The sequence below is a fragment of the Cyprinus carpio genome, chromosome A15 (genome assembly GCF_018340385.1).
Source record: "Cyprinus carpio isolate SPL01 chromosome A15, ASM1834038v1, whole genome shotgun sequence".
Classification (NCBI taxonomy): Eukaryota; Metazoa; Chordata; class Actinopteri; order Cypriniformes; family Cyprinidae; genus Cyprinus; species Cyprinus carpio.
Genome location: NC_056586.1, coordinates 5,777,680 through 5,804,301, shown reverse-complemented (window position 1 = coordinate 5,804,301; position 26,622 = coordinate 5,777,680).

Below are 26,622 nucleotides of genomic sequence, written 5' to 3'. Positions count from 1 at the left end.
CTCTATGCATTTTTTCAAAATCTTTTTTTTTGAGATTTTTTATATTATTTTTGTACTTTTAATTAAAGCTGTTAGAACAGGGATTTTTCATTATTTAAAGAACCAGTAAGATAAAAAGGTGAATAAAAATGATAAATAAAATGGCAACCAGTAAAACAAGATCTACACTTTCTGTTGTACATTCATGTAGTTTTATGTAATTATTAGTGATTATAATATTAGAGGTTTTCCCTCTCCTGTCTTGGGTGGTTAACGGTCCGACTTGTCATGAACACTGTAAAGTTAACCAAAGTTTCTATGGCAATAGCATCAGTTTAATGTAAATGGCAACCAAAACGTCATTAAAGTAAATGTAAGACACAAAGATAGATAAACACAAACAGCTGTAAAAAATTTAGACAGGGGGAAGCAATGACCATGGCATTTTTGGTGTTAAACTTGTGGCCCTGTGCCATGTGTTGTCTATCGGATGACGGAATGTGTGGCCTACTTTTCATAGCCCAAGTCTTTTATATGTTTGCCTGCTTCTGCTGGCAAGGTCTTCCGCTGGCTCGCCGCAGACGTTGTCCATCATGTATGACCTATGGACTCTGCTTGTATTTGTACTCATGGTCTCATCAGAGCCATACTAACATCAAAGCACCAACAGAACAGATGTTAATGTGTGTGCAGTAGTTCTGCTGGTGAAACTCACTGGGACGGTGCTGACACTGAAGGCACAGGACTTGCCGTGTTCTCAAACAGCAAGTCTGTTCCCTGAAGGAAGCTCGATATTGGATTGAAACTGAATTCTCATATATTCACCTTCATTCACTCTAATGAAAGCCAATTATAATCTCATTTGCTGTATTTTTGTCATGCATGCATGGATATCAGCAATGATGCTTTAGAGAATTTGAGGATTATTTGAAATCTCTCTCGTGAAATTGCAAGGTGTTTGCTTGGCTTATTTGATTAGAAGCTGGCAGTGCCCAAACAAGGCTGCGGCTGAGGTGCATGCATGATTGTCTAAACATCAATCAGGGATGCACGACATGCTACCCAGGGGAAGTTTGGCCGTGTTGTGGAGGACTTTAAACCGAGAACCCCCCCCCCCCCTATTTTTTTCCCTAGATGTGGGTTCTGCACATCTGATGTTTCATATCTAATATGTTTCAATCCTGTGCTTAAGCTAATATGTTATCTAATTTCGAGCCCTCTACATTGTTCCATTGTTCACTAAAATTTCCTGGTAGCCTCAGTGAACGGATGCATGAGTTGTAAATCAAATATAGACCGTAAAATAACGTCGAATGGCTTTATTAAAAGAGCAAATTCAGGTCTTCTGCCATTGTTTGGAGCCTTCGAAGGCCGGTGCCGGCCGGCTCACGTCCATGTTTATGTAATGAAAGGAGAGCATGATGGATGAGTCAGCCCTGTTCTCCCCTCTGAAGTCATTACTTGTTTGTTCCCTCATTAAAGAAAAAAACTCGTTAAAACGATAACTCAATTAATAACATAAGTGAAAACGGGGGGTTCTCAGGAGGGGTCGAGGAGGTGAGGTGGGATGCAAATAAGGCCCTGCTGAAAGAAACAATGACACAGGACAGTCTCTCCCTCTCGAGCTGATGTGAATATCAGGGGGAAACGCGCGACAGCGTGGCCTGGTTGTGTACTTTGGCGACCGTAATCCACACGAAATGCATTTGCCGGTGGGAACGACGAGGAGTTAGTCGGAGCCAAAGGAAAGTGGTGTTAGGTAACATACAAGAAGTGAAAAGGATCATTAGGGATTAAAAATGGGTGACAGCAATGATTGGTCATGAAAACACAAATTGCTATTATGTATATTTATTTATTTTATTTTTATTATAATATTTTCAAACTGATTCAGAAATGTAAAAATTTTCAATCGCATTTGTATTGTTTTTGGACATTTTTAATACAATATTAATTTTGTATTCTTTTTATTTAGTTTGGTTACATCATTTTAAACTGGTTAGTTGCTCAAGTATTGTGCTCATTGCTTATATATTTTTGGCAAAATTGGGGTTTCATGAGTTACTTTATCTGTTGGTCATTCAAATCTAGAATGATCATAAAATTTGCAAAAACCCCCTTGGAGACTTTTGTTCATAATGCCCATAACTTTGAGTAACTTATTATTTTATGTAAGATGCTAGAAATGTCAGGTTTTGAAACTACGCCATGTTTTGCCAATCATGCTTGAGTGACATCTTGGCACTGAGAGTGCATTGTTTGCCCACATGAAGGTACTATGTGCCCCTGGAACTTTGCCCTCATTTGCTCCAGAACGAGTCTCTGGACTGTGACCCACTCATAATGAGACAAACTGGCGAGGAAAGGGGGGAGAGTAGGTATATTTACATGCAATAAAATCTTTTGGTTAGTTGTTGGTGTGGGTTTGTGGGGTTTTTTTGTTGGCAGCCATCTTGCCTACTACTCCGCCCCAGGTCCAATCAATGTGGCCACATGTCTCCTCAGGCCAGAGCGAAGCGGTTTCAGAGAGCTCTAACTGCATGTGCAAGGCTTATCTGAAAACATGGAAAAACTGCACGCATTCCCCTGGCCAGCTCACCTCTTGTAACTGAAAACATCAACCCAATCGGCTGCCCTGATGGGGCAAACACCGTGCATGCAGCACAGATAAAACAAGACGTCAGCATCCATGCATCTGAACAACGGAGGAGAAAAGCTTTTTGTGATTTTCTTTTTTTTCTTGTCCAATGGTGCCTCGATTGATCATGGCAAACTACTTGAAGTTTCAACTCATTCTTTCTGGTTGTTTATTCCGAAGGTGCCCATGATGTTTCATCTGTTTACTCTGGTCACTCTGATCTGTCCTCTGGCTGGCCTGCACATGGCCTACAGATACCTGTGGATGCTGATCCTCTTTGTTATCTTCAACATCCTTGCTGATACTAAACACACACACAATATGATGTCCTGTTAGTAAGGAGAAAAGGAGCTCTCTTTCTTTTTTAAAGCCCTTTCATGCCTCTATTTAGAGTCGGATTTTTACTAACTAGTAAGTTTTCGTAAAACCTAATGACACTACCTTATACATCACATAAACGTGATATCAAGGCCACTTGTTTGTGCTTCTTTCTTTCTTTCTTTCGTTCTTTCTTCTTTCTTTCTGTGCTTTCTTTCTTTCTTTCGTTTTTCTCTTTTGTTTGTTTGTTTGTTTGTTGGTTTTTTCGTTCTTTCTTTCGTTCTTTCTTTCTTTCTTTCTTTCTTACTGTCAAAATTGATCAAACGTGACAGTTATAAGTTGCACCACGGGTTCTGTTACAACTATAGAGCGGGTCTTTTGCGTCCTATTGCTCTTATCCGTATAGCAAGAGCCGGTGTGTACAGCAAGAGACGTAGGTCACGCGTTTCTGAAAACTATTCAAGGCAGCGGACGACCAGGCCCCCCACCCACCCGGGCGCAGAACGGCGGGTCAAAGGGCAAATCTATCTTGCAGGATGCATGTGACACGGAATGGAGCTGCCATTAAATCGACTACACTTAGTTAAAAATACTATATAAAGAGTCAGCAACCAGAATGCAGGATAGTTGTACAAATGCTGGTTGTGTCTGTAATGTAGGTGTTTCTAGACAAGATAGGTACCTGTTACACTTTTGATTACCGGGGACCATCGAGATGCCACTTATCCACAAGTTGTATGATTCTTTAGGGTCTTCATGATGCTTGTACTCTGTATATGCTCAGAGGTGGTCTTATTCAAATAGCTAGCTAGCTATGTAAACCGCCTGCAAATTGAACCCGCTCAGAAAAAGGAAAGGGGGTGACACCATTTCAGCCGACAGTACATAACAAACTGGCTGCGGGTTTTCTTTTCAGCTTCTCTGAGCTGCAGACACGCAGCAACCTAACAAATGCAACAAATAAAATAAAAAGCTGACCATTTCATCCGATGATTCCTTTTAATCAAATGCCGCCTTGGTTAGCACAAGCCATCTTCTTTCAAAAATGTTTACAAATACCTTTTTAATGTAGTTTATTCATTTCGTTTAGTATGCGGTTAATGATGACACTTTTTTACAAAACAGAAGAGCAAGTTGTGACTGGCTAAATTATCAATGCGTGCAATCTAATATTACCTCTAAAGTGTTTTGTCACTGAAGTCGGTGTGAAAGTGATAAAGTTGTGACCTGTGGTCAGTTCTGACCCCTAGAATCACAGTCAGTTAGATTTAATTGTCCACATATTTAAAAGCATTAAGTCCTAATCCTGAAGAAGACCTGATCGTACAGGTAATCTTCCCATTTGAGGGCCCAGTGGGCTCTTCACCTTTTCGTTTAAGACCTGCAAACAGCGGTTGGTTTTATCTTTGAATTACAAATGCACATTACTCTCACAATCACCTGCGCTATCACTGTAAAAACTGCCCAGAGCTGCTGATGTGTAGTTTCTTTCCAGCATCTAGATTGATCAAGTGATAGATAGTTATTGTACTTTCGATCTACATCCAATAACACTGCTTCCTGCCTTTAATATTTCATCACTGTTGCAGTTAGTGTAAACAACAAATAAAACACACAGTTGATAGGGGTTGATTATCTTTGTTCTCTTCTGTGTTGCTTGTCCTACATTACAGACTGATTAATAGCAGGTCAGAGAAGCTGATGTTGTTTCTGACATAGTCAAAACGGTTGGACATGATGCCCTTCATCTATAAAGAGCAGAAAAACAGCATGAAATTTGTTTTGATTCCGTTGAGTCAAACTCTAACATAGAATGTCAGCAGTGGGTCTACAACAAAACATGATCCCTTCTCTTAAAATCTTCATAACCATGTTGGAGGCCATACAGACTTCGGTGGACATGCTGATGTATGGTTTTATTACCACGTTTTCAATGTCTCTTTATGTCCTGCCTCGCCATTCCCTCTGTTTTCAAGTATCCAGGCCGTGTGCCTCTGTTTGCATGGGTGCTGTTTTTTCCGTGAATCTACTTTTCCATGCGTGTCCGCTTTTTTTTCTAAGTAGCTGTTGCCATAAAAGCAGTTAACTGCGTAGTCATTTAAATGGTGCGAGTTTCCTGTCTGATTGGGAAGCCTGTAAACACTTGATTTAACCTCTGCTGATTTCAGATGCAGTGTATAATAAAGAAGATTGCACAAGGTATCCGGTTATATGTCTGGTTATGTGTATCAAAGAGATTCTGCCATGTGCTCATACAAAAAATTGAATGGGGACTGTTTTTGATCAACCACCATGCAGTGAATCAGATTAATGATTCCATCATATCAATGAAATCATTTAATGACTACATGGATTCATTCTTTCAGTAGCCAGCAGCAGTATTTATATTGCTACACTACATTCATAATTTTGCAGGTTTCCTGAAAATGAATAATAAATAGCACAAATTTAAGGGCAGCAGACATCTGTTTCTATTTGATTATAATACTGCTCCCTTGAGCCCCAATTCCAGAGAATATTAGAATGATTCTCCTGACGAAGATCATGTTACACTGGAATCTAATCTAAATTTTAAATACATTAAAATAGAAGCATTAGAGGTGAACGTAGAGTCCTTCCTTTAGATACATTAAAAAAATCACCATGGAGCAAAAACTGTTGAATGTGGTTTGATGCATGTCTTTCTATTGCCGATTAGTTGAGGTAGCATAGTTAACAAGGCAGTTTTCTCTCCACATGATCCAACTTACTTTTTACTTCTATTACTAAAAATTGTTTTAAAGAAAACAGAAAAAGAGAGAATCAACACTTTTTATTCTTATCCTATAAAAAAACTGGAAAATAACCTAATTGGATAGCACCCAAAAAGACAATTCACACCTCTGTGACCTTTTTTTATTTGAGTCCAGTCTTTTTAATGAATTCTGATTGTTCTGAATGATTCTGTTTTTTTCATCCATTATCTGTGAATGTGTTTCTCACACAAGTTTGTATGACTTCAGTAGACTTAGAATATGACAAACAGATCATATAGATGACTTTTATGATACTTTTGTCTTACTTTAAAGATTCTGTTACAGTATGTCTTTTTTGAAGCTTGAATTAATGTGGATGCAGATGAGTGCATAGGTGAACTATTCCGTTAAAGGCAAATATATTAACCAGTGGTCTCTCTCCCCACCATTTCTCGCAAGGTGCACCATGTCAGCTCATTTCCCTTATATCGAAGGTAGTAAAAACCACACCTACTATTCTGAACTGAGAACAGTTATGTAATTAGCAGAAGTAATTGAGCATGCTGCTCTGGCCTCTGGAAATTTGTGTCTTTCAGGCATCAGTGACAAAGCCTGCCCAGCGAAGCAAGGGCTGCCCTCTTATAGTCTATAAATAAGGCCTGAAAAAAACCATTTTTTTTTATTTGGCCTTTATTCACTATTTTCCCTAGGACGGGGTGAGCCCATTTTGGGGTTTTTAATTTTGTATTCAATTAGTTCCAAGGGAAATTTTAAAAAACATGCAAAGTTCGATATTTTTTCCCCATTTTTAATAAAATAGAATCGAACTATTCACAAATTAATAAACGGTCTCTTTTCTCAAAAACCTTTTTTTCCTTCCCCCAAAAAGAAAAAACACTTTTCCCCTATTTAGATCCCTGAGTCTGCCCCCTTCCCTTTTTAACTTTTTGGGGTTTTTGGTTTTTGGGCCAGGTGGTACGCAAAGTGGGGTGCTCTGAATTAAAGGGGGGTTTCAACCCTTTTAAATGATGTAAAGGGGGAAATTTTTATTCCAAAACTGGATTTTGAGCCAAATGTTAATTGGTTGATTTTGTTTTTTTGTGGAATTTAAACAAAAGGAATTTGGTTTTTTCCACTATTTAAATTTCTCCCGAAAAAATTTTAAATTTAACTTTTTTATTTTTAAAAACCTATTTTTTATAAATAGTATTTTTTAATTATTTTTAAATTATTTTTAAAATTTTTTTAAAAGAACCCATTTTACAGAAAAATTGGCTTAATGTTTTTACCCCATTCCTTTATCAGAAAATTATAGTTCCAAAAATCTAAATGCCAAAATATATGTTCGGGAACACCATTACCTTTCCATTCATTCATAGCGGCCCCCAAATAAAACTGAGATTCCACTGCCCCCAATTAAACCAAAAACCTCCATACAAATAACACAGCATACAATGGGTTTCCAAACAAGGTTTTTAAAATGCAATAAGGAAACCCCATTCCCCTTCCCTTCTTCAAAGCCCGCCCTCCGGGTTTGGGTTTCCCCTCCCTCCTTTAGTCAATCCTTACTAAAACCACACACCCACCCCAATTCATTTTTCCAGCCTTCCCTCCTTTTGTCCTAATAAATTTCTTTCTTTACCTCCTCCCGGATTTCAAAAATTTTAATTTTTTTGGGGGGGCGTCCCTATTGACTTTAATTATGTTTCTAATGGCAAAACCTTTTAATAACCCTTTACCGGTTATTGGACTACTGTAGGGGAAATATTTTTTTTATTAAAATTTAGATTTAGGGCTTTTAAAACCCTTTTAAATGAGGCAAAAGAAATAAACAACAAAAAGCCAATTAAAGGGCAAAACAATTATTCCCTAAACACGTTATTTTAAGCAGGGTTTAAAATAAAAATAAATAAAAAAAAACAATAAAAAAAAAAAATGATATAGTGTTAAGGTCTTTTTTTAAATTATAAAAATGAAAAAAATAATAAATAAAAAAGTTAAAAAGGTAGTTTTTTTTTTTTTTTTTTTTTTTTTTTTTAAATGAATTAGAATGTAGTGAAAAAGTTAAGGGCAAATAAAAGGAAAGATTTTTTTAACCGTTCTTAAGATGGCAAAGGACCGCTCTCGGATTGTTTTTGGGCAGTCATTCCCAGGAGGGAAACTTTAATTTAAAGGCCTAAAATGAATTAATCTGAATTAAATTATTAAATTAAATAATTTTAAATTTAAATTAAAAGTAATTTAAAATTATCTTTAATCCATTTCAGATGCTGAGCTATCAATTTGGATTCTCTTTTCGGGGTTCTGTTGTGTTTTCCATTTCTAGGCATAATCGATTTTCTGGCTCAAAGGGCAACCTACACTGGGAGAGGGCCGGGTGTGCTCTGTCGGGGGGGAAAAAATCCAAATCCCCACAAAACCCTCATCATTCCGGAAAGAGGTGTGTCGTCAAGCTTTATTTGGCGGGTACTGAACCTTCTACCAACTTTATTGTAGTTACTTGATAGTCTTGTTTTGTTTTTGCTTAACCACATATTTTCTTCTCAACCAAAGTAAGGACTTTTTTCCCCTGTTCGCTCATGCACACATAGACTGTAAAAGTGTTTGTTATAAAGGCGGGTGTAGAAGCTCACTTCCTCGACCCTAAATGAAACATACACAATGGGAAAGAGGGTGTACGGGGGGTTAGAGGGGAAATGTGGGACTGTGAATGGCACGGGCCCCCGGAAAGATGGCCAGGATCAAAAAAGGCTTTAAGGAATTTCCCTAATCTAAATTTTATGCTGAGCTTTTCTAAAGACACTCCTTTATTAGGGACTTAAAAGTTACTCTGCCAAATTTTTTAAAATTGAGTAAATTTTAAAAATTATATTTTTTTCAATCATAAACAAAAAATTAAAAAACAAACTTAGGTATATGCTTGAAATTATATTTAAAGTCATGAGGTTTTTTTTTTTTTTTAAAGGTGGTAAAGTTTTAATATGCACCTATAGGCAGGTACACAAGTCACCACTGCTTTACCACATGGGGACGTCGCACACACAAACATCCCAAAATTTAAAAATGAAAGGTTTCAATGAAAAATTTTTTATTAATCTTTATATAATTTTAACCATAAAGGTTTAAGGAAATCTTTGAATCTAACTGTGGAGCGGGGAGGTGGAGGTTTCCTTTTGAGTACAAGTTACAGTAAACGCAAAACCCAGAATATTTTAAATTTTTAGGGCAAGCTATTGGGGCAGAAACCACCTCTTTTTTATTTAAATAAACATTATATTTTTTGGGTGTTTAAAAAAAATTTAAAATATTTGCGAATGAAAAATTTCTGCCTATTTTATCTGAAAAAATAAAAAAAAACAGTTGAAGAAAATTTTTGCCTATTGTATTGAAAGATCTATAATGAAAATTAATTAATACTTCAAAAACGTTCTAAGCTTATTTTTCCCCCAAAAGATGTACTTGTGGTTTTTAAATTAAAAAATTTTAAAAGCTGTAAATCTTAAAAAAAGAAAAAGAAAAAAAAAAAAAATTTTAAAACAAGATCCTTTTTGCATGTTTTCGTGTTGCCAAAAATCTAACATGAAAACCCAAAATTCCCCCTCTAATGTAAAAATATTTGGGACTTTTTCTTTGGGGGGTTGTATTTTCATGAAACTTAAAAAAAAGAAATAAAAAACCCCTTTTGAATGCTTTATTTTCCCCTTTTTTATATTCGCCTACTTTTTTACTTTTTTTTTGGCTCAGGGTTGGGGGTTTCCGTTGTGAGTGCTAAGAGAACTTGTGTTTAATTAAGCTCCAAAAAATTGAAAGTTTTAAAAAAAAATCCACCAAAGTGCTTTAAATTTTTCATAAGTATTTAATTATTTGGTAAAGCCCAAAATTTTTCCCAAAAAAACCCGCTTAGATATTTTTGTTCATAGTTTCCCCCCCATATGAATTTTTTATTTTAAAAAAGGCTTTTTGTACAAAAACCATAAGTTGGGCAGGGCCTTTTTAGGGAATTGCCTCCAATTCAAATTTTAGAGAATGAATAACCTGTTTTGTTCATGGAGAGGCTCCCATCTTAAGCAGCTGTAGGCCAAGTGGCCTTGAGACAAAGGCGTTGGCTGGGGGGGTACTGGGGAGAGAGGGAAAGAAAAATGCTCTGGGGGCGGTGGCCGTCCTTAGGCTTTTCAAAAGACAGCTAGGTCCCGGTGGTGCCATTCACCCTTGACTTCTGTTCGATTTCAGGGCGTCGAGGATAAATTTTGCCCGAATAGGTGCCTGGGACATGGGGCGGGTTTCCTTCCCCCCATCCCCCTGGATAAACCTAAAGCCAAGGGAAATTTTGTTTAATGGGGTTAATTTTCTTTACTTTGAGATTGAAATTTGTAAAGAGTAGGTTTATGTCCAGGGTGGAGCAAGGTTGGGGTTTAGGACTCACTCCTCTTTATGACATAGTCAGCAGTTTTACCTATTTTGTTTTGTATGTTTCAAGGGTGGAAAAAGTTTAAAATTTTTTCTGAAAAAGTTTGTTAGCCATTTATTACTTCTGCAAAGCCCTACGGGATAACAACAAAATAAAAGGGGGCTGTGAAAATAGAATTGACCCGTCCCAAATCACCGTGTTGCATTAAGTTATTAAAGGGGTTTGTGAGCAGAATTGGCTATGTTGTTCCTATTAATCCATTTTCTGCTTATTATATAATTTTGTATGAACTTGAGTTTCTGAGGGGATATGTGGACTTAAATTTATTACAAAAAATAATTTAGTCCCCGGTTTTTGTTTGTTAAAGTTTAGAAAAAAAAAAAAAATTACTGGAAACTGGATAAACCTAATATATAAGTTATATATATTTTTTTTTAATTATAAAATGAAATTCATAAAAAAAAAAAAAAAGAAAATTTTTGTGCATTTTAAACTTTCCTCCTTTAAACTCAGCCCCATTAACCAAATTCATTGTGAAACGTTTGAAGCTTGTAAGGGGTGACTCACCCCCCAAACCCCTCTTTAAAACATTCAAGCCTTGTAACCTCTGAAGCCCCGCACCCCATCCATAATGGCGATTGCGTGTCTCCCTTTTGCTCAGACTGAGTGGCAAACTAGATCAAAAACCCAAAAGCTTTTTAAAGTGGGGGAAGCTTTGGAATCTGTTTATTTTTCTTTTTTTACTTAAAGATTTTTTTTGTAATGTTTTTCGATTTTGCGACTGGGGGGGGGTTCCCCGAGGCCCCGCAGTCAGCCTCTTTTTTTAACCCGGTCCCCCGGACGGGCCCCAGCACAGAAGAAGGGGTCCTAAACTATTGGTGCAGGGGCAGGAGTCCAGGGTCTATACCTAATTTTCCCTTTAAAAAATGGGGGAATCCCTTTTTCAACCCCCATTCGTATGCATTGTGGAAAATTACCCACGTGTACTTCAAAAAACATGAAAAAATTTTCCCGCATTAAAAAATACACATTTTGAACTGATTAAAGGTTAAAACCCAAAGAATAAAAAGGTTTTGTTTGTGGACTATCAAAATTTTTGGAGCTTAACAAACCAGTTCTACAATTCCCAATTAACGAAAGTTTTTGGTCCTTAGGGCAATGATTAAAAAAAACATAAGGCGTCAAAAACCCGGGAATTTTGTTTTTTTTTTTTATGTATTTTTTGAATTGAAAAATTTATAATAAAAACATAATATTAAATCTTTGAAATACTTCTATGCTTGTTTTGCTAAAAAAGCACTTTGCTTTTTATTTTTCCCGTGCTATTTATACATGCTTGTTTAAAGTTTTAAAAGAACCCCAAAAAAAATCTTTAAAACCACCGACCCGTGACTCACCAGTTTTTAAAATGAGTGCCATTTTTAAACAGCGTTTTCCGCCACCCAGCTCTTGTTTGTTGTGAAAGATTTTTACTCTATTGGTATTGAGTCGAAAACTAGGATTCTTTTGCTTTTTGTCTTCCTTTCTGCCTCTGTGGATTTCTTTTTTCTTGGAAGCCTCATTAACACTTCAGTAACATGCGTCCATGCCCCTGAGTAGAGGATCAACACCTCACTTTGTGTGAAAAACAACCCATTTTGACCGTGATTGTAGCACATCAGCTGCACATTTAAACAGACCAGCAGTTGTTTTATATTCAGTCACAGTGTGGTATATTAAACAAAAGAAGTCATTCTGACTGCTCAATTTTATTTCCTTCAGCAAGTTTCTCGCTGGTCTGAGGGGACAGGTGGTAGAGCTGAATAGATGACCTGCTGAATATATTGCTCTTATGTTCCTGGAGAGAGTTCAGACATGGCGAAGACTTTACAGTGTGTGTGTGAGTATGTGTTGGACTGAAATGGGCAGGAGGGGAAACCACTGTGGACCAGAGAGGTTTGCGGTCTGACCTTCTTGGATGATACAAGTGTGGCACACCCAAGACTAAAGAGCTGCCGTCAGCTACATGAACCCATGGTTCTGTAAGAGCTAAAACAGCCACTATGTGTCCTCCCATTAGTTAAACAGATTTTTTGAGAAAATTATTTTACAATTCCTCCATCATCAAAAGCAGGCATAACATATCATTTATAACAAAGATTATTTAAGGTTACTGTTCAGTAAACCAAACTGAAGTGAAGCTGATGTGACCTCTAAAACACAATAAGTCCAAAGGTAACTGTTGCAGTAGGTCCACTCATTCAATTATGTTAATATTTGAAATGAAAAGGACTGTGAGTTAATGATAAGAGGAGAACTAGTGCTTCTCATTTAGACTTGACCTTATGGGTCAGTGAGGCTCAACTAATGACCTGGACGTGTGTCTTGCGGACTCTCTGAGTCAATTAGATGCTGTCTGTCTGTAAGTTTTCTCATTCTTTCTTTGCCCTTTCCCTCTCTCTAATGGGTGACTATACAATTTCTTTTGCATATTGTGTAACAGCTGGGTTTTGGATCTAAAAATCCCATTCAGTTTCTCTATAGGAGAATTGATTTTCTTTTTAAAAAACCTTTAAAGACAGGATTATTGTGAGATGAATGGTTATATATGGTTTTGTTGAAGCCAGAGAATCAAAGCTTTTGTACTACTGAAGTGAAAAGAATATTTTGTATACTGAAGTGACAAGTACATTCTGGGATTGCTTTCTCCACAAAAATATATGCAATGCTGACATATAATTTCTCCAAAAGAAGTTATCTTAGAAAGCAGCGTAATCTTCTGAAGCAGCATTTGCGTAGGAGTTTGTCAGTGATGCTTTAGAAATGTGGCCTATGTAGGAAGTCCACAGATTTCTTCCTCTGAAAGATGTCTACCCTCTTTAAATCATGCAATCCCTTTATGGACCCATATCGTCCCTCCATCTCCCCCAGCTAAAGAAAACACATTCTTATGGTCCAGGGCTGCTGCAACACCCCCAAAACAAACACATGATCTTTGAGGTCAGAGGTCTGCAACCTCTTAGATTATGCACGGTCGGAGTCGGATCAGTTCCAGATGAGTGTGTCCAGTCAGCAGGGAGACCGATAAACTTCACCATATGCCCATCTGATCTGCATCTGCTGTGACACACTGTGAGTAGCTCGGCACAAGCTGGAAAGGTGATGCCTTGAGGATATATATATATATATATATATATATATATATATATATATATATATATATATAAGGGCATAATAGAGAAGTTACAGGAAGTGTTGTTCACACAAAAAGTAAAATTCATTTACTCAACCTCATATTTATTTCCAAACCTGTATAATATTATTAGCTGTGTAGCACAAAAGAAAAATATATTTGAATGTTTTTGTACAAATCAGCCATATCAGAATGATTTCTGAAAGGTCATATGACACCTAGAAAGATGGCGTGAGTGAGAAATTTCAGCTTTGCCATCACAGATATAAATCACATTTTTAAAATATATTACATTAATATGTATTGTTTTTAATGGAGAAGATAGTAGCTCTTTTAAATTAATAATTCCACAATAATAGTGTTTTTTGCTGTATTTTTCATTTAAATAAGTACAGCCTTGGTGAGCATAGAAACTTTTGAATTACTTTGTCAATAGGAAAAATAACATTGGACCCCCATTTTGGTTTGATTGTCTGTACAAAAACAAGCACACTTCTATGCTTTGTATACATGTCTGTACTTTTACCAGTGTGTTTGTGTAGGGGTGTTGTTTTTTCCTTTTCTACAACTGCATGCATATTTGATATTCTCATTGTGCTTATTGCATTTGAAAGAGGAAATGTGCTGTCTAAATAAACTCAGACTCAATAAAAAGTCTCCTGAGGCTTAAGAGAATTATGTGTTGTGTGTATTCTATAGTGCACTAACAAGCACTATTATCTTAACTAAAAGTGAACACCAAGTAAACTCTGTATTTGTTCTTTCATCCAAATTAGTGTAAACAATAAAGCTTGTAAAATTTGCGTATGACTGTTAGGAAACACACCTCTTGTTTTAATAAGTGAGTAGCACATAGTGTTCAAATTGCTAAAACCTGAAGGGATAGTTCACCCAAAAGTGAAAATTTGCTAAAAAACAGAAAAAACATTTATTCACCCTTAGATAATCCAATATGTAGATGCATTGTTTGTTTAATCGGAATGGATTTGGAGAAATTTAGCAGTACTCACCAATAGATCCTCTGTAGGGTGCCATCAGAATAAGAGTCTAAACAGATGATAAAAACATCACAATAATCCACCCAAGTGATCCACATGATTCGCATCAATTGTAAAATGTCTTGTGAATTGAAAAGCTTGTAATAAACAAATTCATCACTGAAACATTTTAAACTTCAAATTGTAGCTAAAATACCTCTATCCTCTGTCTATAATGTTACTTTCTCCACTGAAAAAGTTGTCTTATCTGAAACAGGAGAGAACTATACACTATACGCAGATCAAGCACCGTTTACAGCCCGAAAACAGTTTCTAAGCAATTGTGCTGTGAAGCAACAGTTTGAAGTCTTAAATATCTTAATGATTAAAAACTTTTTCAAGATGTTAATAGATGGACTGGAGTTATATATGGATTACTTGTGGATTATTGTAAAGTTTTTCTTTTTTTCTCACTGTTTAGACTCTGATTCTGATGGCACACCCATTCACTGCAGAGGATCAGTGGTGAGTCAACAAGTGATGTGATGCTAAATTTCTCCAGATCTGTTCTGATGAAAGAAATGAACCTATCTACATCTTGGATGTCCTGAGTGTAAATCTTCAGCTAATTTTTCATTTTTGGTGAAGAATTCCTTTCAAATGTTAATTATTATTCTTTTCTATTTAATTTAATTTATTTTCTATGACCTGTGACACAAACACACAAAGTGATGTCACAGGTCATTACATCCTCAAATAGTATTTTGGTAAGAATGAGCAAAGATGAGACATTATGGGCCAGTCTGGTATGGTAATCATGTCTCTACAATGCTGCCTGTTGCCTGTGTCAAGAACTTTTCGATTCTGATGATTGTTTTTCATATCAAGAAGGAAACTGATACTGTTTTCAGGTGGGGCTTGCCAAGATGTCCAGACGCTTGCTTTGCTCAGGTTTTCCAGACATTGAGCACTTAGGCGTCATGGTGGTGTGTGATGATTATGTGGTCTTGGCATTGAGAAATTCAGGCCCTGATCTGGGTCTGAAAACATAGTCTCAATTTATGGACGCAGTCTACTTCTAGTGCACTAAAGATAATGTTACTTCAACCACAGGTCAGTATTGAATGATCTCATTATAGGGAATTCCCCTGGGAATTCATCCGTGATTCTGAACCACTGTATAAAGTAGGAATAAATGTAGCATTTTCTCTCAGTTTAGATTCATTATAGTGGACAGCTGAATCTTGGCCTTGGGTGTCTAGCCTTTGTTTGGATCTTTAGGTAGTATGTGGTCTTAGCAGCTGGCATGCAGAAATCATGTTACTTGCTGCACAGCACTGCAACTGTATGTCAGATGGCCTGGAGAGCCAATGTGTTGTGCACTGAGGGCAAGAACATTGGTGTTCTGTTTATACTTTTAGCACCTCTTCAAAGAACATATAGATTCAAGGGTTTGGAGTCAGTCTTACTGTTTTGTTCCAGATATTGACCTCAATTAGTGAAAGTCAGTCAGCTTGTTGAGCCCAAACCTCTCTGGCGTTCTGTTCAACACTCTCTGGAATCTCTACTATATTTAGGCGTAGCCAGTACAACCCACTTATAAATCTCAGACAAATTTTTTGCGCAGTTGGCACATTGATGCTAAATCTGCAGAGCAACAACAGCCTGCAAAACATTCTTATGAGTTACCAGTCAAGCCAAGAGTGTTGGCTAATGTATGATCACATGGTTTTGTAGGAGCTGCCCTTTACACACTCTCTTATCTTCAGCCAGTTGTAAAAAGTAAGGTCACATCTTCAGTGGGTAAGAAAATATATCACTGCTGGTGGATGCTGGATCAACCGATGTTGACTGATGCTGCAGGTATTAGAGTGGTCTGCTGTGGAGGAGACCCTATTTGCAATGATTCTAGAATATGCTTGACCTTCAGCTGAATATTTCTTAACCAATAGGCTACTGTAGTCTCATGTGATACTTCACAAGCTGTTTTCAAAACAACAAGCATTCAAAGGTCAATGATTAAACCATATCACATCAACCATATCAACCAAATGTTAGTTATTTTCCTTGCATGACTGGTAATTATGTTCAACTTGTCGACATGATATTGCATAATTCAATAATGGTTTACCAATCAACTGGCGTTACAAGCGTGGTTCTAAACTAAACATTTGTTGAATCTGCTTAAGTGTTACAGGAACACAGAAAGATTTCCAGCAAAGACTGTACCTGAAATTGTTTGTCGCCTTTCCGCTTTACCTCTGTGTCATCTTTTAATGCACCTCATACCAGCTGGGTCAGACTATTTGAAATGAAGTTCACCACCTGTTGTCTCATTGTATAACACTTCCACAACAGCGCAGTGAGCAGTGTACGGGTGACAGTACACCATGAGGACAAAAATAAAAACTGACTCTTTGTCTTTGTAAGTCAATGCATATGCTTTACAGTTACTCCAAACATGACTTAAACACTTTTAGACATGCATAAAAGGTTTTAATGTCATACCTAAAATTCCAATGAAGTTAAAGTCAGTTTTTTTTCAAGTGAACACAAGTGTCCTATCCTATTAGTGCTATATTTATATGCTATGTTTTTAAATAAATGTCACTTTTTTGTTATAGAATTATATAAGATGACACTAAAGTGGCCAAATACTGTAGATTTAGGGGCTGCTGTATGTGTGGGATTCTACACCTTACATAGTTATGCAATACTGTGCTGTTTTCCTCCTACGCCACTTAACATTTATTCATCTCATGTGTCTGTCGCTTCAAAGCTACATTGGCCTCACATTGTGTTGTATGTAGTAGTTGTTATTGTTGTAAAAACATAAAATATCCTTCTCTTAACCTTCAGCAATACCCTGAAATCTACATTCCTTGAATATGAATGTGTTATAAACTACCGCCACAGCAGACAGACAACAGACCAGCTAAAACTAGAATGCTGTTTTCATTGTGGTTAAATGCTTTTTTTTGCAGCAAATGCAATTGTTGTTAAAGCTTTTTCTGCTTTGTATGTTGAGTCTAAAATCTAATAGTTTCTACTGTTTTGTGACATGCTAATCTACAGATAATGTACTGGAAATATCACTAAGATGCTATAACTGAGTTTTAAATTCATTGTGTTATCCAATAATATGTGGACACTCAAACAACACACCCATATGTACTTGTTGAACATTTAAGTTTAAAGCCAGGGTGGGCTCTTTACCACTGTGCACAGGTAAAGCAAGGTTGCTGCAATATATATATATATATATATATATATATATATATAAATATAAAATATATAAAATATAAAAATCCATAAAAAATATTAAGCAGCACAAATGTGTTCAACATTGATTTATATTGTATAAAACACATTAAAGAATGATAATACAAAAGCAAAAATATTTTAAGCATTTATTTTGTATACATTATATTTTAAAATATTTAATAAAATAAAAAAAAATGAATACATTAAAATAAATAATAAAAAAATAGCTACATATTTTGCATGTATATTTCCCTTTAAAAAAAAATACATCAATTGTGGGTAAAAATGTTCAGGACAAATTTGACCAGTTCTATACTATATATATATATATTATATATATATATATATATATATTATATATATTATATATATATAATATATATATATATATATCAAAACCGAGAATACAGTTAGTAACTTCAGCATGGAGAATTTTGTATTAAAGAAACAGCTCTATAATTTTAAACTGGAAAGCATGAGGAGTTCAGTGTACTGGCATACAGTTGGGGAAAGTCCATAACTAAGAGTAACAGGCACGTGTGTAATACATTCCTTTCACACAGCTCTCAGTGCTGCTGACTCAACCTGTAACAATCGCTCTCTGACTTTCAGGATGTGAGAGATTGAACTTCACCAGGGAATTTTTCATTTGCAGCACTTCTAGAGGCTGATTTTAAAGAAATGAGTCAGTGAATCACTGCTCTAGACCCTGAATAACCCTCAGTGTTATCCAAACCAGAAGAAATTACTTGAAGCAACAGAGGAGGAATGAGAACTAAGATTTTACAAGACATGATCAGAAAAACAGAACAGAGGATCAATAGTTTTCTGAAATATGAGTAATGACAAGTATTGTTTAATAAGCGGTATGGTCTTAGAAATCTGTTATTTTAGTATAAGATTTTTTTTTTCTTTCAATTTTGTGAATAGCTTGAATTTTAGTCTGTTCCTCACACAAAGTTATTTTATGCAGTTTTTTCATTCGTCACATGTGTTTGTTGTCTTAGTTTCTGCCAGTCATCAGTCGTCATAACGCTCATCTAGTCATCACACCTGTTGATTATCATCTCATTATCACTGTGTAAGTTATTCCTTCTCGGTCACTCATGGTTCTGGTCACCTTTACATTAATGTGTGTTACTTCAGCCTGTTTGGATTATTCTAGTGTGCATTATCAGTAAACTGTTTTGGACGCTATTCATGTCTTTGTGCCTTCTTCTGGGACGCACCGTGATAATTTTGAATTAGGTTTTATTTATTTATTTATTTATTTTTTCATTCTAATTAAAGTTTTAGTAACTTTTTGTGTTTTTTGTAAATTTTTAGTTCAGTTTTTTTGAATGTGTACAATATATAGTTTTTAAGTTTTAGGTTTTTTTAGTTTATTTTAGTACTTCATCTGAATTATAATGAGAAATGTTTCCTTGGCAACTGCCATATGTTTTAAAAAATATTTAAATTTATTTCAGTTAATGTATGTTTATTTCCGTATGTGTGTGTGTGTGTGTGTGTGTGTGTGTGGTGTGTGTGTGTGTGTGTGTGTGTGTTGGTTAAACAAATAATCCTGGTTAAAACATTTTGAAACTGATGACATAAGATGATGAACAGAAGTTCTACAGTGAAGCGTCAGTGATGGATTTCTGGGTTGAGGTGGACAGGAAGTGCTTGTTTCTCAGAGACTAGAAGGAGACCATGGGGCAGAGAGTGGCATCATGTAGGTGTGTCTACTGTCCCGGTTCCTCATTGGTCGGCTCTGGGGGCATAGTATTATCGCATAGCAATGACTCCTGGATTCAGTGCTTAATCATGTTACAGCTATGCATGGCAAGAGAAAATGAAGTAGGAGAAGGAGCTGGAAAGAAAAGGGTGGGGGTGAGCAGACAAATCATTTGGAGCTGGAGTATGGTTACCTCTTTTTAACATTCAAAGCGTCTGCTTATTCAGCATGTATGTGTATAAGCTGCATAATCACATTTAACCAGATTTAATTAACTTAAAAGGTTCCCCTCTTGGGATCGCTCTCTCTTTGTCAATGCCTCTCTCCTTGTGTCAATCAAAATTCAATCAGAAATAGAGTCAAAACAATGCTTTGCTGTATTTTCAGAGGTCATGTTAAGTTTAGGATAAGTGTAAATGATACCGGGAGTTTGTAGCAAGCAGGATTTTCCGATAGATTCCCCATATTACACTTGCAGGGTTTCCTTTCGCATCATGTGTGGATATAACGTCGTACTATCTGGACCGTCAGCGTTATATCATTGGAGTTTGGTGGATTGTGGGTGAGATCGGTACCACCCCAAAAACTACTAAATTCACAAATTTAAAAACGATTAAAGGGGGTTGGATGATGAGAATAAAGCCCCCCCCCCCTTTTTTTTAAAGAAAAGAGGTCCTTGTGCAAAAATATATACTGTAATTTTCAGAATCAAAATTCCCCACCAGCGAAAGTTTACAAAAAAAAAAATCTGGAACAAAAAAAAAAGCTCATTTGACAACGTCTGGGAATATGAGGTTTTAACACGGCAACCAAAAAACACATGTTTAATTTAAATGGTCAGTGAAAAAGGGGGGTATTGCTTTTAAAGAGAATTAAAACTACACTAAATAAATAAAGTTGAAATAAAATAAAAATTAATGTAAAACTATATAATAATAATAATTTTTTTTTTTTTTAAAAAATAAAATAATTTAAAAAAAAATTATTAATCTTGAAAAAATATTTTTAAAAATTATAACAACTAATTATAACCCAATAAATAGATAAAATAATAATATTTATTTTTTATTATTGTTATTAAAAAATGATGACAAATTTGATGTGCCCCGTTTAAAGGGTTTTTAGAAGATCTTTGCGGTTTGGGCCTCTTTAAAAAAAAATGTTTGTTATAGAACCTCGGGGGGTTTAAGGGGTGGAATATTTGGTTCCAATTTTGACCTTGGTTTGCTCGCCCTTTCGCCCGTTTAGAATCAGAATGAGTTTTTTTGCACTGTGCAAAACACAAGAATTTTTTGGGGTTTTTTTAGGGGCCTTTTTTTAAAACATAAACATATACATTGACAGAGAACAGAAAGACTTTTTAAAAAGAAAGAAAACATTTAAAATAATAAAATGTGGTATACATCGGAACAGAATTTTATGTATAGATTTTTGGATTTTTTATGTATATCAGCTGTATAAATAAAAAAATGATAGTATTTACATAATCTTGAAAAGGGGCAAAAAGTTAGTTTAAGAAATGAATTAAGAAGACATGGGTTATTTTTTGTTAGCTATTAAGCTGGCGATGGCCTAGATTTTCTGTACACAGGATCGTAATGTCCCTGAGGGGAGAATTTTAAAGGTTGGACCCGGGGGGAGGGGGCTGTGATGATTGTACCGCCGTTTCTTACACTGTTGTCCAAAAAGGGTTTGGGGAGGTGCATACCAATTATTTTTAGTGTCCCAACAGTTGTTGCGTCTTAGATACGATTGCTGGGGACCCCAAACAGACAGTTTTAGAAGTGCACGAAACCCTCAATAACAGTGAGTAAAACGTGTCATCTGGCCTGTGAAGGTTGAATTTTTAGTTGACGAAGAAAGAAAAACCCCTGCGGGCCTTTTCCAATGGGGTCAATGGATTGTCCCACTTCAGGCCCCGGTGATGGTGGTTCCCGAAACTGAATGATTCTACTGCAGCCCCAGTGCTGTTAAGATGGTGGTGGGGGGAGTGCAAGGGGTTTCCCTAAAAAATCCAGGGGTCTTTTGAGAGCAGTCATTGGAGAAAGAGAAAGCAGTGGGGAGAGCAACATCCCTGAGGGAAAAACCCGGCGGGTGTTGGATGTGAGTTTTCCCCCCCTCACTAGCGGGTGCCGTCTGTCAGGAAGCAAATATCCACTGAAGATTTGGTGGGGCAGAAGTGTGGGAGTTTAATCAGGGGGTTCCGTGTGATGGTGTTTTTCCAGCAAGGGGCCAGTAATGCCCTCAAGTAGGCCAACACCCGTCTCTAAATGATTTATGCCACAGATGTTAAAGACAGGGCGTAGTCATTTAATTCCATGATTTTTTGGGTTTTGGGGACGAATGAGGGGGGGTGTTTAAAAAAGGAGGGGAACAGTCCCTATTGTTGAAGATCATGTGAAGATGGGACGCTGGAAAACAAAGGTGGAGAGACCGCTAGCCCTTTGGGGTTTCCTTTTTCTGTTTCCGAAGCTTTGTTAAATCATCTTCAGAGCTTAAAGGGGTGAGAAACAATGGGGGAGGGGGGGGAGGGTGTTTATGGTGTGTTGTGAGCAGTCAGGTGGGTGTGGGGTGGAGCCCCGGGTTTTCAAACTGTAGTAAAAAATCTTAAAAACCCTAGATAAAAGTGATTTCCACATGCGAAAGGGGGGGTCTTGTAGCTGGTGGGTTTTAGGCCCTATACATAAAGTGCATGATGTTGAAAAATTTTTTCGCTTTTAGGAGTATCTTATCTCCCATTCTGGTTTTATGGTTTTTGTACAAGGTTTGTTCCACTCCCGTAGGGGATTTTTTGGCCTGTGAAGCTGTTTGAGTTTGCATTAAAACCAAAGGTTTGGGTTGTTAAATTTAAAATCCTGGTTTGGGAAACAATTCCTTCAGAAACTTTTGCAGGGGGTACAGTGTCAGTGAGCCTAAAAATTGGCTTTTGGATAAAAAAAACCCTCGTCAGTGAAAGGGTTGAAAACCCCCGTTCTTAGCCCTCCTAAGTTTTTGAAAAGGCCTAAGCGATTTAGTTTTTTTTTTGTGGGGAGAAAAATGAACCAAAAAGGATCAGGTAGAGCGCGGGGGCAGATGGAGCGTCCTTTAAAAAATTTGGTTTTAATAATCTGGGCCCCGGTGGGCTGTATTCTTTTTTATTTAGGGATTTGCAGGGGGGTTCGCTTTATAAAATAAGGAATGATTTGAAAATGGTTGCTCCCTTGTGTGTACCATCTCCAGGTTGTTTGTCGGTTATCCACTCGTAGGAGGTGTGAACCGAAAAAAAGGAGGGAAAATTGTGGTTTAAAATTTTAAAAAGTTAAAAATTTGGGGACACATTTCCCTTAAAACAAGAGTCTGTACCACCGAAGCCTTTGTTGATAAAAAACTAAGCCATGTTTTTTTTCCCTATGACTCGGTGACGCAATCCGCTCTGAACAGCTGGAAGCCCGTTCGATGAAGCATGTCGGGAATGGCCTTTCAACATTTTTCCGGGGAAGCAAGTGCACAGGTTAAAAAGCCCTTTGTTTTGCGGGGGGGAATAGAGTTGTTTTTTTTGGGAGCCGAGAGGAATCCAGGTAGAGGGGGCGAAATGCAGATCTGGAGCGCAAAACATTTCCCCATTAATAACCACCAGTTTTTTTTATGTTTTGCTGTTTGTCTGTACCATTACTAAATCTTCTCAGCTTTTTGCATGAGGGGAATCCCTTTTAACTAAAACTAATCGTAAACCACCAAAAATTTATGAATAACTTGGATATTTTCATTTATGTCACCCCAGGAGTCTTTTTAAATGTTGGCGAAAATTGGACCAGGACCTCTTGTGTAATAGACGTTACTCAGGGTTCAGATGTTAGGGAAAAATTTAATAAAGCCAATGTTCATCTTTTCAAAAAAAATGGAATTTGGACAGTGAAAGGTGTAGAAGGCATAAGCAAAAAAAAAAAAAAAAAAAAATTTTTTTTGAATTTGGGAAAAAAAAATAAAAGAATTTAAAAATTAAAAAAAAATAACAACAAACAATTTTTGCAAAGTCTATTCCCATCATAGTGTCCATTTCCACAAGTGGGGTGCAAAAAAAAAAGAAAACAAGGGAAATTTTTTAAACCCAAAAATGGGTGTGTTTATTTCCTGCCACGTCAGAAACCCAAAGGAATTGCAAAAAAAAAAATTTCACATGCTTGCAAAAGCACATAACTGCAGCAGCACACAATGTGCTTTACAAGATTTTTTTAATAACCATACTTTTAAAAAGGTTTTTTGGTGTGCTGAGAAATATTACAATTGTCATCATGAAGTAATTCAATTTTTAAATGAGGAAATTAGCATATTTACTTAAATGGTAATTAATTCCCCAAAAAAAAGAACCCAAATTGTGAATTAAACCTTTTGGTGTCATAAAAGCTAAAAAGATTATTTCCAAAAAATTTTCCCAAAAAAACCCCAATTACTTGGGGAGACAAAAAAAAAAGTCCCCAAACTCTTGGTTGGCTGTTTTTCGGCCTTGCAAATTTTTGAAGTAATACCTTTTTTTAGGCGGAATTTCCAGCGGTTTTTGGGGAAAAGAAATGGGTTTGTGGTTACGGAGTCATTTTACCCCGGCACATCGACCCACTTATCTTTTCGAGTGCAAGCAAACGTCGTTTTTGAATTTTTCAGGGGAAAACAACACAATGCAAATTTTAACTTTACCCCCAGTTGCAAAAAGGTTTAACAGATGTGTAAAGGAGTCTCAGGCAGTAAAGGTGAAGTTTGTGCGTTGCCATGTGTGGGATGGGTAGGGGGGGGGGGGGGGGGGGGGTTCCTATGCTGTCGGCTCCTGCGCCAACTGTTGTTTTGCAGCCGCAGACTCCAACAGGAGGGACAAGGCTCACAGACTCAGGAAGAGCGGCGAAAAGAGGGTATGGAGTCAGCCTGTTGCCTGAAAAGGAAACGACTCGAGGTACTAGAAGCAGAAGGAAATACCTTCCCCTATAAAAAGAGCTGCCCAGTCCATTTGGTGTGATTTATTTTTACCTTGTATTAATTAAAATGTAAATAAATACACATGTTTCTGCTGATAACTGAGAACATGAACTTCAGTGGCATTAAAGGTTATGCATTGGGTCATTTGTTATTTAGGACTCCACGAGGTGACCAAACTGCAAAAATATGGACGTTTCAAAACAGGTCTCATACACTTCCCCCAAATGTGGCACAGAGACTTAGTCCTGCCCCAAAATTAATGCCATTTAGCTTGAGCCAGTGGAAGCTGACTGGCGAGACATAAACGTGAACACTTTACTGGAGAAATTGATTCTTAAAAAGGTATTACTGAGCAGGGACCGCACAAATGACATCACCTTAAACATAAGATCAAGTTTAAATAGGACTATATGGTTCAGTATCATAACCGAAAGTAGGTACATTTAACGATTGGAAGCAGAAAGAAATTTATACTAATTTGATGCTATGCTATTGTGATCTGTTTGTTTTCTAAGATTACCGGTAGCCTACATCGACTCTTTCTGCAGGTTTACAAGTTGGCAACAGTACAGTACAAGCGGAAAGAGGTCTCTAAACACTATAGCTTGCTCTAGGCTTGTTCTATTCTATCTGTTTTTCTTTTATTTATTATATATTAAAAAACAACAACAAACTTGCCTAGGTGTACTGCGTTAAGGCAAACTGAGACTTGTTACAGCACTTAGTATCATTGCTCTTCTGTTGATTTTTGGTGCTTCCATTGTCCTCTATTTTGTAGAAATTAAGCTTTGGATTAAAAGTGTCTGCTAAATAACTAAATGTAAAATGTACAGTTATAGCTGACAAGTTACCATCTTTTGCGTGAATCATTGGTTAAGTCAATTTTGTTCACAAATACTGGTGATTGTGTTGAAATGTGGTATGAATGAGCCACTGAATCATTCCTTTTGTTTTTTTTTTGTCACTCATTCAAGTAAAAAACACAAAATCATTGAAAGAAGGTGATACTACTGTGTGTTGAAATAGAAGTATTATTTTGTGATAATGGTGGAAGCACGTTGTTTACACACACACACACACACACACACAAACACACACACACACACCACACCACACATCTATATATATATATATATATATATATATATATTTTTTTTATATTATATAGCTTTTATTATTTTTTAAACTATAGGGCCTAGTCAATGTTGCTGGCCACAAAAGCAAACACTGTGTTTTTAATTTCCCCGCTTTATCAACAAACCTCTGACAGACACACATTCTCTATTTAGTGTCCTATTAATCATCCAATGATATAACAGTTTGGATTTGTGCCACTGTGTGAATTATCAGCCCTTTATTTTTGCACAGCAGCCCAGTCTCCCTTATCATGAATAATTCGCGACACATCACCACCCCTGAGATTTCTATACTGGTACTCTGCAAGAGTTCAAAGGTATCTTCAAAGCATGACTGAGGGGGAGAAAGCACAAAAAGGAAACTGTACATTAGTAGATTAACTAAAGCGGCTAAATAAATAAATAAAAATGAATTCATGTTAATTAATTAATTTATAAGCTTTAATTACCTGTATTAAGCAGAATCTGTGCAGAGAAGCATTAAACATAGAATCCATTTGCCAGCACTGAAACTATACAGAAATTAATGCTGCTTACTATCATAACACTAAATCAAGAAATGAAACTGCTCACAACAGTCAGGAACTTGAACCTTTGCCCCTATAGTTTAAGAGCGGGACAAACCCAAAGTTATGCAGTCCTATCCTGGAGTCGTAAATCTCAGGGACCTCAACTAGCCTGAGAAATCTCATACTATCAAGTTCCCTCCTTCTTATCCACAGCCATGCTGCAAAACAGGATGAAGCAACTGGCCTGTGCATGTCAATAGCTCAGAGAGCTCTCACAGCTGTTCCCTTCACTAGTTGTGTTTGCTTTGTTGCCATGGTCACAGATGGGTGTGAATGTTTGGGTTTTACAGTATGTTACATCTTGTTGACATCAGGCGCGCTGGAAGCTGTTTCATGCGGGGGGGGCTGAGGCTGGGTTGGAGAAAATATGTGACGTCATTATGCTGTGACTGACGACATGAAATTTCTCTACTAGTCTTCTCCACCTGGCGTTGATTGTTACTGTTTTTATACACAAAAATTGTACTTGATGTACTTGTACTTTGATGTTTAATAAAAATAATAAATTAAAAAATTAAAAAATGTGTTGTAGCCATTAAAGAAAAACATATTTGGTTTCATATTTGTTCTTAAATAATATTATATTAATGTAATTTTTTTATTTATTTAATCAATGTTTATTATGAAAGTGAGCATGCAGCATGAAGAAATATATGATACATCATGCGCCAATAGCCTATGAGACATGGAGTGGGTAAGACATGATTTTGACCACTTTATTGAGTTTTGTTTTGTAGAAAGACTCTGCTTTAAAAGATTTTCGTT